Raw genomic sequence first — 13,523 nt, 5'->3', positions numbered from 1 at the left:
GCCCCTTCGGTGCCTTTTAAATTTTCCTCCCCTCACCTAAAACCTATGCCCTCTAGTTTTGGACTCCCTAAGCCTAGGAATAAGATGCTGGCTTTTCATTCTAACCATGCTCCTCATGATGTTATAAACCAATAAGGGTAAACGTACCATTTGTTTTCTTCACTACCCTGTCCACTGTGACTCCACCTTCAAGAAACTATGAACTTGCATCCATAGGTCTCGTTGCTCAGCAACACAACCCAAGAGCTTTCCATTAAGTGTACAAGTCCTGCCCTGACTTGCCCTACCAAAATGCAGCACTTCACATTAATCTAAATTAAACTACATCTGCTACCTTTCAGCCCATTGGCCCAACTGATCAATGCCCTGTTTTACTCTGAGATAACCCTCTCCTCTGCCCAGTCCACCAACAATTTTGGTGTCATCTGCAAATTTACTAACCATTTTACCAATGTACACATCCAAAATATTTTATATAAATGATAAAATTGGTGGACCCAGCGCTGATCCTAGTGGCACACCACTGGTCACATGGCTCCCATCTATCTCCTACCTTTGAGCCAATTTTATACCTAAATGGCTATCTCTCCCAGTACTCCATGTGATCGAACCTTGCTAAACAGCCGACTATGGAAAACCTTGTCGACCGGACTGAACTCCATATAGATCACATCCATCACAATGCCTTCATCAGTCCTCTTCCTCACTTCTTCAGAAATCTCAATCAAGTTAGTGAGGCACAACTTCCTCAGCACAAAGCCATGTTGACTATCTGTAACCAGTCCTTGCCTTTCAAAATACATGGAAATCCTGTCCTTCAGAAGCCCCTCCAACAACTTACCCACCACCGATGTCAGGCTCACCAGTCTATAGTTCCCTGGATTTTCCTTACCACCTTTCTTAACAGTGGCCTCACGTGAGCTAATGTTGAGTATTTTGGCACCTTACCTGTGGCTATCAATGATACAAGTATCTCAGCAAGAGGCCCAGCAATCACTTTGCTGGCTTCTCACAGTGCTCTATGGTACACCTGATCAGGCCCCCCGTAATTTATCCACCTTTATGCCTATCAAGATGTGCAGCACCTCATCCACTCTAATGTTTTTCAAGATTTCGCTGTTTATTTTGCAAGTTCCGTGCTTTCCATTTTCCTCTCCACAGTAAACACTGATGCAAAATACTCGTTTAGCATCTGACCCATCTCCTGCGATTACGCACGTGGGCAGTTTTGCTGATCTTTAAGGGGTCCTATTCTCTCCCTACTTGCTCTCTGTCCTTAATGTATTTGTAGAATCTGGTTGTGTTCTTCTTAACATGACTTGCCAAAGCTATCTCATGTCTCCTTTTTGCCCTCCTGATTTCCCTCTTACGTATACTCCCACTGCCTTTATACTCTTCAAGGGATTCACTCGATCCCTGCTGTCTATAGCTGACAATTGCTTTCTTTTCTCTCTTGATCAAAACCTCAATTTCTCTCGTCATTCAGCATTCCCTACACCCACCAGCCTTGCCTTTCACGCTAACAGAAACATATTGTCTCTGGACTCTAGTTATCTCATTTTTTGAAGGCTTCCCATTTTCCAGCTGTTTCTTTACCTGCAAGTACCCAACCCGAATCAACGTTTGAAAGTTCTTACCTACTATCATCAAAATTAGCCTTCCTCTGTTGTGGTAGATAGCAGCTTTAGGAATGACCAGGAAATGCAGAGAATTCCTCAAGTTGAGAAGCTTTTATTTACAGACAAATGCTGCAGTCATCAGAGCAGGCAGCCCTGAAAGCTCCCGATGAGCGAGAGTACTCTAAAGTTATATTGTTCTAAAAGTCACGCCCTATCCCTGTTACATTAGCAGAACCAGTCGCACTAAGCCTACATTATATCCCCTTAACCAATCAGACTCTGCCTCAGTTGCATTCTGGATTGCTGCCTCACGTTGTGCCGTGCTCATCTTTCTTCATCTTTTGTCACCTGACAGGCTGGAGTCACACAAGGCTGACTCAAGCACACAACCCAGGCCTAACACTTATGTAACATCCAAACATGGATTACTTTGTCGTTAGAGACTCATATTTATTGGGGAGAATGCGGGTAAGTGGAGTTGAAATGCCCATCAGCCATGATTGAATGGCGGAGTGGACTCGATGGGCCGAATGACTTTACTTCCACTCCTATGTCTTATGATTTTATGGTCCAGTCTCTCCTTTTCCATCACTATTTTAAAACTAATAGAATGATGATCACTAGCCCCAAAGCACTCCCCCAGTGTCACCTCAGACACCTGCCCTGCTCTATTTCCCAACAGGAGGTCATGTTTTACTCCTTCTCTAGTAGGTACACACACATACTGAATCAGAAAAGTTTCTTATACACACTTAAAAGAATTCCTCTCCATCCAAGTCCTGAACACGATGGCAGTCCCAGCCTATGGTTGGAAAGTTAAAATCCCCTACCATTACCATCCTATTATTCCTACAGGTAACTGAGGTCTCCTTCCAAAACTGTTTCTCAATTTCCCGGTGACTATTGAGGAGTCTACAGTACAATCCCAATAAGGTGATCATCCCTTTCTTACTTCTCAGTTCCACCCACATAACTTCTCTGAACATATTCCCAGGAATATCCTCCCTTAATACAATCATGATGTTCTCCCAAATGAAAAACATCACTCCTCCCCTTCTTTTGCCTGCCTTTCTTCTCTTCCTACAGCATCTCTACTCTGAAACATTGAGCTGCCTGCCTTGTCCTTCCTTGAGCCACATCTCTGTAATCATTTGATATTGCAGTCTCATGTTCGCACCCAGGCATTGGGTCCCTTTGCCTGACCTGTTAGCTCTCTTGCATATAAAAGCAGTATGATTTATCAGTCCTATCTCATTCTCTGCTTTGTTCCAGCCTGCCCTGACTGTTTGACTTGCTCCTTTTCCCAACTGCACCAGTCTCAGACTGATCTCTTTTCTCACTTTCTCCCTGAGTCACTGCTGTGTCACATGGCTGTGCAGGGTCACTGCTGGGTCACACGGCTGTGCGGGGTCACTGGTGGGTCACATGGCCATGCGGGGTCACTGCTGGGTCACATGGCCATGTGGGGTTACTGCTGGGTCACACGGCTGTGTGGGGTGACTGCTGGGTCACACGGCCATGCGGGGTCACTGCTGGGTCACACGGCCGTGCAGGGTCACTGCTGGGTCACACGGCCATGTGGAGTTACTGCTGGGTCACACGGCTGTGTGGGGTTACTGCAGGGTCACACGCCATGCAGGGTCACTGCTGGGTCACACGGCCATGTGGGGTTACTGCTGGATCATACGGCTATGTGGGGTTACTGCTGGGTCTCACGCTGTGTGGGGTTACTGCTGGGTCACACGGCCATGCGGGGTCACTGCTGGGTCACATGGCCGTGCAGGGTCACTGCTGGGTCACACGACCGTGCAGGGTCACTGCTGGGTCACACGGTCGTGCGGGGTTACTGCTCGTTAGTTTTAATTTCCATGCGGTCACTACTTTTGTCTCTCTTCTTCCTTTTTAAAGCATCGTTTTGATATCATTTTTTAGCTTTCCAAAACCATCATAGAGATATTGTTCAACCCTTCATGCATGCCGACCAGATATCCTAAATTAATTTATTTCCATTTCCCAGCCTTTGGCCCATATCCTTCCAAACTCTTCCTATTCATGCATCCATACAAGTGTCTTCTAAATGTTGTAATTGTAACAACTTTCATTACTTCCTCTGGTAGCTCACTTCATACATGTGTCACCCTCTGCATGAAAAAACTGCCTCTTCGGTCCCGTTAAAAAAGTTCCCATCAGACCTTAAACGTATGCTCTCTTGATTTGGACTGCCCTACCCTGGAGAAAAGACTTTGACTATTCACCCTATTCCGTGCCCCTCATGATTTCATAAACCTCTATAAGGTCATCCCTGATCCTCCAATGCTCCAGGAAAAACAGCTTCAGCCTGCACAGCCTCTGTCTACAGCTCAAACCCACCAACCCCAGCAAGTTGCAAAAAAAGGTATAATCTGATTAGGAGTTGATTGAGATCAATGTGCCAGATTGCTTTAAAGAATTCACTTGCATGGCTCAAGTTCATTCATGGATGCCAGGAGGACCAGGTAAAGAAATTAAAGATACGGGAGCAAGTTAAACTTGGATGTTGACAGAGGAGGAGATACGTAATTTAGAAGGAGTATTGCCAGAAAAGAAGTAGTAATATGCAAAATTCATGGTGAGAAAACAGTGTTTTGTTCTATAAAGTGAGGTTGGAGAGATCAGTGAAAAATGGTGAGGCAGTGGTAGGAGTAATAGAGAGACCATCGGTTGCAGAAATATAGTTTATCGTTGGCAATGATACAACTGGATCCCAGGTGGGGTGAAGCCAACTGTGGTTGAAAAGCCAGTGGAAAATCAGACAACTGAGGGTTACAGGAAGTACATTCTGGGATTTTTCCTGACTGCGTGGTGACAAGGTGACAAAGTCACCAGCTGAAGCAGGAGGAGAAATCAAGGAGTAAAGATAAGGAAGTTTAAGTTTAAGTTTCAGGCACTATGTTTGATCAAATGATGGAGGAAAGAAACAAGAACAGTTGGAGGACAAAATGGATATTTTTAGTTTGCAGAAATTAGCTGAATTACAACATGAAGCCATCATTGCATATAAATGGTTCATTTCTCTTTAAGTGGCAGTGGGGGTGGGTGTTGGGGAGTATGGTAATACTATGGCTTTAAGAATTGACTTTCGTCCTGTTATCGTTGTGAAGAAAGGTTGAGACAGAGAACCGAGCAGTCTGCTCCCAAAGCCATTGGAGCAAGCAACTTAAAGCTGGAACATTGGCTGTATGGCAGAGTCAACATGGTTTTGTGTAAAAGGACATTGTGTTTCCCCAATATATTGCAGTTCTTTGAAGAAGCACCATGTACTATAAATAAAGGGGGACGTCCTATGTCTAGATTTTCAGAAAGCATTTGATAAACTGTCATGTCAAAGGCTATTGTGGAAAATAAAGCTTCATCTTTAAAGAGGCAATATATTGACATGGATAGATGATTAGCAAGATAACATGAAACAGACAGTTGGCAGAAGTGGATCATTTTCTAGATGACAAGATAAAATAAGTGGTGTATCACAGGGATCAGTACTGATGCTTCAACTGCTTAAAATGCAAATAAATGAAGTGTATGAAAATGAAAAAGTGTACAAAGTGTATTGAAATGTATGAAGTGAATGAGGAAATAGTAACAACATTTGCTGATGGCAGAAGGATGGGTTGGAAAGTAATTTATGAAGTGGATGGAGGGAGACTAAAAAGGGATATAGATATGTGGGTGTATTCCTAAAAACCTGATACAACAGGAGTATTTTGAACAGCACAGTCATATCAGTATTCCTAATGACCTTTTGGTGAACAATAAGGGGTTGGTGTCTCTTTCAGGACATTCAACAGAGGGTGTACTCAAATACAGCTGGGTATTTCCAAGTACTGGGAACGAGCACAGCAACAGGAATAAGGACCTGAAACGCCTTGGTGTCGCAAGACAGTGATCTCAGTCTGTTCCATTCATGGACAGGAGAGGAAAGAACATTTTTGACCCTGCTCTTTTCCAGACAAACAATGGGAATGTCTTGGGGGTCAGAGGGCTCTCTCAGGGTCAGAGGCTGGTCTTCCTTGTTGCAATCCCCTATTATTTCTGATGCTTTCAACTACAGAAACACAATCAAATATTCTCAGAGACTGTGATAGCCAAATAAATTGTTGGACTATAACCTGGTGTTGTGTGATTATTAACTTCAAAAATCATGTGTGGGGTTCCAGATGTAATCATCTTTGACAATGGACCATAATGCCACACTTTGTCAATAAGCCTTTTATCATGCCACACCATGGTAATGGACTGGAAATCAAATTCCGCTATTTTGGAGTTGTCACAAAAGATGAGGGTTTAAACCAAAATACACAAAATCTCAAAACCACCTGATTTTCAGATACAGGTTAACAGAAGTCACAGACCAGGTTACTTTACTGAGCGGGAAATCATTATTTATTACAGGTCATCAGATTCTCACAGCAAGGGAATAATTCAACTAAATTCAGTAAACTCTACAAATTAAATTCGGATCCCTTCTAAACTTATACACATGCAGGCAGCCAATCATAAACTGGGAGAAAGAATCACACAGATAGAGGGAAAACAGGAAAGAAAACAGTTCTGTAGTTTTAGTTCCCAAGGCCCATTGGATTGGCTCACGTTGATCTGAAGGTTTCTCCTCCACCTTCCTGTTCCTGAGAACTGAGAGAGAGAGAAAGCTTTGGACTGCTGCAGATCTATTAGTTTCTCTTCTGGTCTGTGAGTAAAAAGTGAGGTCTGCAGATGCCGAAGATCAGAGCTGAAAATGTGTTGCTGGTTAAAGCGCAGCAGGTCAGGCAGCATCCAAGGAACAGGAAATTCGACGTTTCGGGCACAAGCCTGATGAAGGGCTTGTGCCCGAAACATCGAATTTCCTGTTCCTTGGATGCTGCCTGACCTCTGCGCTTTAACCAGCAACACATTTTCAGCTCTCTTCTGGTCTGACAAGCTTCTTCCTGTTAAAAATCACACAGCACCAGGTTAAAGTCCAACATGTTTATCTGGAAGCACTGGTTTTCGAAGCGCTGTTTCTTCATCAGGTGCTTGTGACAACCAGCACGATAACCTGGTGTTGTGTGATTTTAAACTTTGTTTAACCCAGTCCAACACTGGCTCCTCTAAATCAACAATTATCCACAATTGAAGCTGCTCAGCTCCCTGGCAACCAATCACATTGTTGTTGGCAGGCGAGTGTCTTTTTTTGTTTGTTTTGTCTCCCCCTTTACCCCCACACTGTCGCATAAACTGTGGTAGTGTTTATATTTCCCCTGCACCCATGTTGTGTGTGTGCAGGTGAGAGACACAGCGAATGGCAACAGGTGTACAAATCTTTATTCAACTCCCACCACCAGGAAGAAAGGAAGCACCAGGGTGGACAGTGACAAGCAGCACCCTTCCCATCAAAGGGCAATGCTGTGTGATCAAACAGTGAAGGGGAGGGCAGGGATTAAATCAAAATAGATTTGGAGGGGGAAATAATGCACTCCACTCCCTGTGGTGCCCACCTCTCCCTGAACAACTCCAGGGTGTTGGTGGCCACCGCGTGCTCCCTCTCCAGAGACACCTGGGCTCTAACGTAACCGCAGAGGGGAGGCAGGCAGTCGGCCCTCACGATCCCCTCCATGGCCCGCTGCCTGGACCTGTTTATGGCCAGTTTGGCCAGGCCCAGGAGCAGACCCACAAGGAGGCCCTCAGACCTGCCCTCCCCCTCCACACCGGGTGCCCAAAGATCAGGAGCGTGGAACTGAAGTGCAACCAAAAACAAAGGAGATGGTTTCTAAGGAAATCAAAAAAGGGGGTACAGACACCCACACCCCATATATACATGATCCACTGACTCCACAGCACCACAGAACAAGCAGTTGGGCTGGGAGTCTGTGAACCACCGCAATCTGCAGTTGCAGGGGACCGCTGCGTGCAGCACCCTCCACCACAGATCCCCCAGAGAAAGGGGGAGGACTCCCACCTAGAGAGCCCTCCACTGGAGATCCTCACTGCCCGGTGGCAAGTGGGCACACCAAGGCATGTCCGGGCGGTGGATGAAGGAGAAGGGGTGGACGGTGTGCAGCAGCAGTCTGTACAGGGACCGCCGTGATACATCCTTAAAGGGGACAAAACTAAAATTCCGGAGACGGCTCAGGTTTTGGGCACAAGTTCCCAGGGGAAGTGCCCGACCTTGGGGCCAATGTAAATTTTGTCTGGGTTGGGGTGAGCGTGGACAGGATCCCACACCTGCACGTCCTCCAACTGGTGCACTCCGTCGGGTCCAAGAATCACTGTTTTAAGGCGTTGAATGGTAGTGGCCATGGACCGGATGTCTACCGCTGTCCTGCTGGCAGGCAAAGGATATTTATCATTGATGTTTGGCTCCTCGCACAAACCAATAAGTTTCACCTGAAATCAACCCCTCAGCTCAATTCATCTGCACACTGTTGGAATACACAGCTACATAAACAACATTGACAAACGGTGTTAAATTCTTTCCTTTAAACAAAACATTCAGCCATTCTTATCGATCCCTGGATTTGTATGAAAAGGTAAGGCAGGGCAGAGTGTTATGAGCCTTTAGCTCTGGCTGAGGGGACAAAGCACAAAATGGCAACACAAGGCAGAGCTGTCAGCATCAGTGAGTGCTGAGAGAGCAGGTGAACAGCCCTGAGATATAGCCTGGGCCAATCCCTGAGCTGGGTGCCGGTCTGTGAGTAAAGTTACAACAGCATTCCAATGAAAGGTGCCAGTGCATTCCTCCCTGGATTGTCCAAATGGAAGCCACATCATTCAGCTAGGGATCCACTCTGTGGGGATCCATGGGGATAAATACTTGAAGGGAGATGTGGAGGAAATGGTTCATTCTATCCTATTAGCTACTGAGCATGTGCAAAACTGGAATGGAGTCCTCACAGGAAGCAGGATGTGAGGAAGGATTCCATTCCATTCTCCCAGTTTCTCCATCTCCATCACATCTGTTCTGATGATACCACCTTCCACCATGGCGCCTCTGACATGTATATCTTTCTCTTCTATGGAGTGTTTCCCACCCCATGAGTGACAAGGTCCTCAGTCAGATATCCAATTCATTTCACACATTTCCACACTAATCCCATCCCCTTCTCTCCTGAGGATTCCCCTTGTCCTCATATTCCACTGCACCAGTGACTGTGTCCATCACTCACTATTTATGGGTGGCACAGTGGTTAGCACTGCTGCCTCACAATGCCAGAGACCCGGGTTCAATTCCCGCCTCAGGCGACTGACTGTATGGAGTTTGCACGTTCTCCCCGTGTCTGCGTGGGTTTCCTCTGGGTACTCCAGTTTCCTCCCACAGTCCAAAGATGTGCAGGTCAGGTGAATTGGCCATGCTAAATTGCCTGTAGTGTTAGGTAAGGGGTAAAGGTAGGGGTATGGGTGGGTTGCGCTTCAATGGGTCGGTGTGGACTTGTTGGGCCAAAGGGCCTGTTTCCACACTGTAAGTAATCTAATCTAATATAATCTTCCACTCCCTCCAGTAACACCAAACACATCTATCCTTCCCACCATGGGTGCATTCCATTTGGGCTGTTCTGTCTACAACACACTGTTCCTGTCACTCCTGTCACATCTTCATCAATCCCTACTTGCCCCTTCCCTCATAAGGCATCCGTGGTGTACCTTCCCATGTAATTGTAATACTTGCCCTCAATCCCCTCCCTCCTCACAGCTGGAGGTCCAGAACACACCTTTCCAGTGAACAGCAGCTTCCCTTGTACTTCTTTCCATCTAATCTACTGATTTTGCTGCTCACAATGTAGACTCCTTTACATTAATGTGACTAAACACAGACTGGGTAACTGCTTTGAGGAACATTGCTGCTTTGTCCACAAGATTAATCCTGATTTTCTGCTTGTTTGCCATTTTAATGAACCATCTTGCTCCCGAGCTAATGTTGCTGTCGAAGACCTGCTGTGATGTTTCAGGGATGCCCAACACAAGCCTCATTTTCTGTTTCAGTACTTTCCAGCCTTTAGCACTTAACATTGAATTCAACATTTTCAGGCCATGAACTTTGTCCTCCATTTTGATTACACTCCTTCTTCCGTCATATCATTCCCATTCCCGCCTCCCTCTGTTCCTTCCTCACTCCTTTCCTTCCTCACTCTGCTTTAGCCTCACTCCTGGTGTACTCTCAACACAATCTTGAATACTAACACCTGCATCTCTTCATAAATCTCTCACGCTGCATTGTACGCCCTCACTAGGAATTATATTGTAACAATGTCATTGGCAGCTTCCATTTTAAATGTGGATTTAGGAATCTTAAGCAGGTACAAGGTCACGAGATTACATGCACAGACGTTGGAGCACACATCAACAAAAATTCAAAGAAGTATAGAATCAGAGAATCTCCACAGTGTGGAAGCGGGCCATATGACCCATCAAGTCCACACTGATCATCCCAAGAGTGTCTAACCAAACCCCAGTCCCTACTCTACCCCTGTAATTCTGAATTTGCCAAGGCAAATCCACCTAACCTCCACATCCCTGGACACTATGGGCAATTTAGCATGGCTCATCCAACCAACCTGCACATCTTTGGATTTGGGTTTAGAGTTTGCAGCATCCAAAAGGAAGGAGAATCCATGGAATGTTTCTCAAAGGGACAAAGAAATGGGGAAAGGAGAGAGAGAAATGGGTGTGAGTGGATCATTCTGACAGGAGCCAGGGCAGGTCTGAGAAGGTCAATGGTCATTTTCCTGCTTCCAGTTCCATAATTTAATGTTTCTACACCAGTGTTTGGGCTGTGGCTTATCAAATGTCAGTACATCAGTTCAGTTTTTCTTCACCGCTATACATTAAACTCAATGATGTAATCTGTTTACAACGGTTACATCAGCCTCCTGGGCTCAGTGAGTGTCACTCACCTGGATTCATAAATGGCTTCACTGACTGAGTGAGCTCAGAGTGTTAATGAAACCTGCTTGATGCTGAAGGACACTCGAATTCCCCACACAACAGGAATCTGGTGGATCTAATGTTGATATTGATATTGAACCCATTTTCTATCCCATCCTTGGGGTCACTGGAGTTCTGTGTGAGTTATTGTAACTGTTGCTGGTTTAACTGCTCTGATTGATGTTGCTTGTTGGTGTTTATTTCATGTCAGCTGTAAAATTTTAACTTTTTAATGTTTACACTAGTTACATGTTTTCACTCTGCAATTTGATGTGACTTTCGTTTTTACATTTACAGCTAACCTAATTGCAATCCTAACACTATCACGAGGGAAGTGTGGTCTTTCTAAAGGTGTCACTTGGTACCTGATCAGTCACAGATCTGCTGGTGGTCATTTTTCTTACTGGACAAGAATTCTTCTACATCCCTCCTGGTTGTAGCATCAGAGACGTCCTTGGTTCCACAGCTGTAAGTAGCTCAGTCTGGCTCACAGTCACCTTCACCTTTGACCGGATGGTGGCTATTTGTTTCCAGAAACTGAAGACAAAATTCTGCACTGAGAGAAATGCAGCTGTCATTATCACAACTGTCAGTTTACTGAGTTTATTAAACAAAATCCCACTGTATTTTAAATATGAACTGTATCTTTGCAAATTCACCCGTGAATACGTCCAGTACCCTGCGTGGCATGTTTTTGACTGGGGAGATTGTATTTTAACTCCAGTGCTCCCTTTCTTCCTGATCCTGCTGCTCAATGCTGTCACCGTCAGACACATCCTTCTGGCTAGTGCAGTCCGCAGGAAGCTGAGAGGACAACAAAATTGGGATAAGCCGAATGATCCAGAAATGTAGAATCGAAGAAGATCCATCATTTTGCTCTTTGCTATATCGGGCAATTTTATCCTGTTATGGATCACTCGTGTCATAACTCTTGCAGTTCAGCGACTTACTAGATGGTATACTTTAACATCAGTTGGTTATTGGGTGGGAGATCGCATGGGCACAATGCCTCAGTTATTCAGCTCCTGCACCAACACATTTATTTACACAGTCACACAGAGGAAGTTCAGAGAGGAGATGCTGAATACTGTGAAATATCCCTCCATCACCATCCAGAATTCCATTAAATGATGGGAACAAAGCTGGTCAATGTAAGCACGGTCCGTAAAGGAATATTATTATTCATCTCCAGCTCAGCTGCTGTTGAGGCAGCACGTGCAAAGAGATTTGAAAATGAGAATCAGATTGTTCATCAAAATGCTTTAACACAAGTGTGCTGTGAGGGTACCTGTTCCTGCTCAGTAAAGATCCCTAACTATTTCTCTCTTCACACTTGGCCCATTACTGTCTGGGGGATATCACTTTATTTTAAAAATATTGTTTCTTGCTCAATATATGTTACATTGCCTCACAGTGTAACTTTACAAGAGAAACTGAAGTGAAGATTGTATTTTTGAATGCTATTATCATGATTCAGAAGGAATAATTATAACAGAACTATCACCTACAACTGGCTCTACCATTGGCTCCATGACTGGTGACTGATGGTATCTTGCAATACAAATAGAAAGATCTTAGCTCTGACTACAAACGTAGCTCCCCATAATTTTAATATTTTTAAAATAATTATGGAAAGGATAGGTTTTGTATAAAAGTTAAGGTTTGAAACTGGAGTAAGCCCAATGTTGATGGTATAAGAGAGGAGCTTTCAAAGTTTGATAGGAATAGACTATTTTCAGTTAAAGGACGTCTGAGAATTGGGAGGCTTTCAAAGTTGAGATAATGAGAGCTCAGAGGCAGTAAGATCCTGTTAGGGTGAAGGGTAAGACTGTCGAAGAATGTGGTGTTGGAAAAGCACAGCCAGCCAGGCAGCATCCAAGCAGTATGGCAGGATTAGGGAACAATCGTTACATTGAGACAATAAGGCTCTAGTCAAGAATGAGAAGGAACCATATGTCAGGTCTAGGCAGCTGGGATCCAGTGAATCTCTTAAAGAGTATCAGGGTGTAGGGGCATTCTGAAGAGGCAAATCAGGGGGCAAAAAGGGCATATGAAATAGCTATATGAGGGGAAGATTTGGGGACAGACTTTGTATCTCTTATTGGGGCAGGAGAAGATGGCTGATGTGGAGAGGGGGTTTGGTAGGGAGTGTGAAACTAGAAGATAAACGAAGGAACATCAGTAGACATTGTATGGTCTTTAGCAAGGGCTTCGAGAATGTTCCACATGATAGGCTGGATCGTAAAGTTAGGTCACATGGGATCCAGGAAGAGCTTGTCAGTTAGTTATAAAATTGGTTTGACAGGAGGCAGAGGGTAGTGGTGGAAGGTTGTTTTTTGGACTGGTGACCAGTGACCAGTGGAGTTCCACGGGGATTGACACTGAGTTCACTGTTATTTGTTGTTTATATAAAAGATTTGATAAGAATTTAGGAGGCCTGATTAGTAAGTTTGCCGATAACTCCAAGATTGGTGGAATAATGGACAGTGAAGCAGGTTATCCAAGAGCACAACAGGACTCGATCAACCTGGCAGTGGAACAAGGAATGGCAGATCAACTTTAATTTAGATAAGTGCAAGGTGTTGCATTTTGGGAAGACAGACAAGAGCTGGACTTACACAGTGAATGGTGGGGCCCTGGGGATGGGTGTAGAACAGAGAGACCTCGGGGTTCAGGTATGTAGTTCTTTGAAAGTTGTGTCACAGGAAGACAGAGGGGTAAAGAAGGCTCTTGGCACACTTGTCTTCATTGCTCAGACTGTTATGGAAAGGAATTGGGATGTCATGTTGTAGTTGTATAGGACATTGGTGAGGCCACTTTTGGAGTAATATGGACTGGTCTAGTTGCCCTGCTGTAGGAAGGATGTTAGTAAGGTGGAGAGGATGCAGCAAAGTTTTATAAGGATCTTCCCGGGACAGGAGGGTTTAAGTTATAAGAAGAGGCTGCATAAGCTGGAACTTATTTCACTGG

The sequence above is a fragment of the Hemiscyllium ocellatum genome, chromosome 10 (genome assembly GCF_020745735.1).
Source record: "Hemiscyllium ocellatum isolate sHemOce1 chromosome 10, sHemOce1.pat.X.cur, whole genome shotgun sequence".
Lineage (NCBI taxonomy): Eukaryota > Metazoa > Chordata > Chondrichthyes > Orectolobiformes > Hemiscylliidae > Hemiscyllium > Hemiscyllium ocellatum.
The sequence above is the reverse complement of the archived record's forward strand: the minus strand, read 5'-3'. Positions refer to the sequence as shown.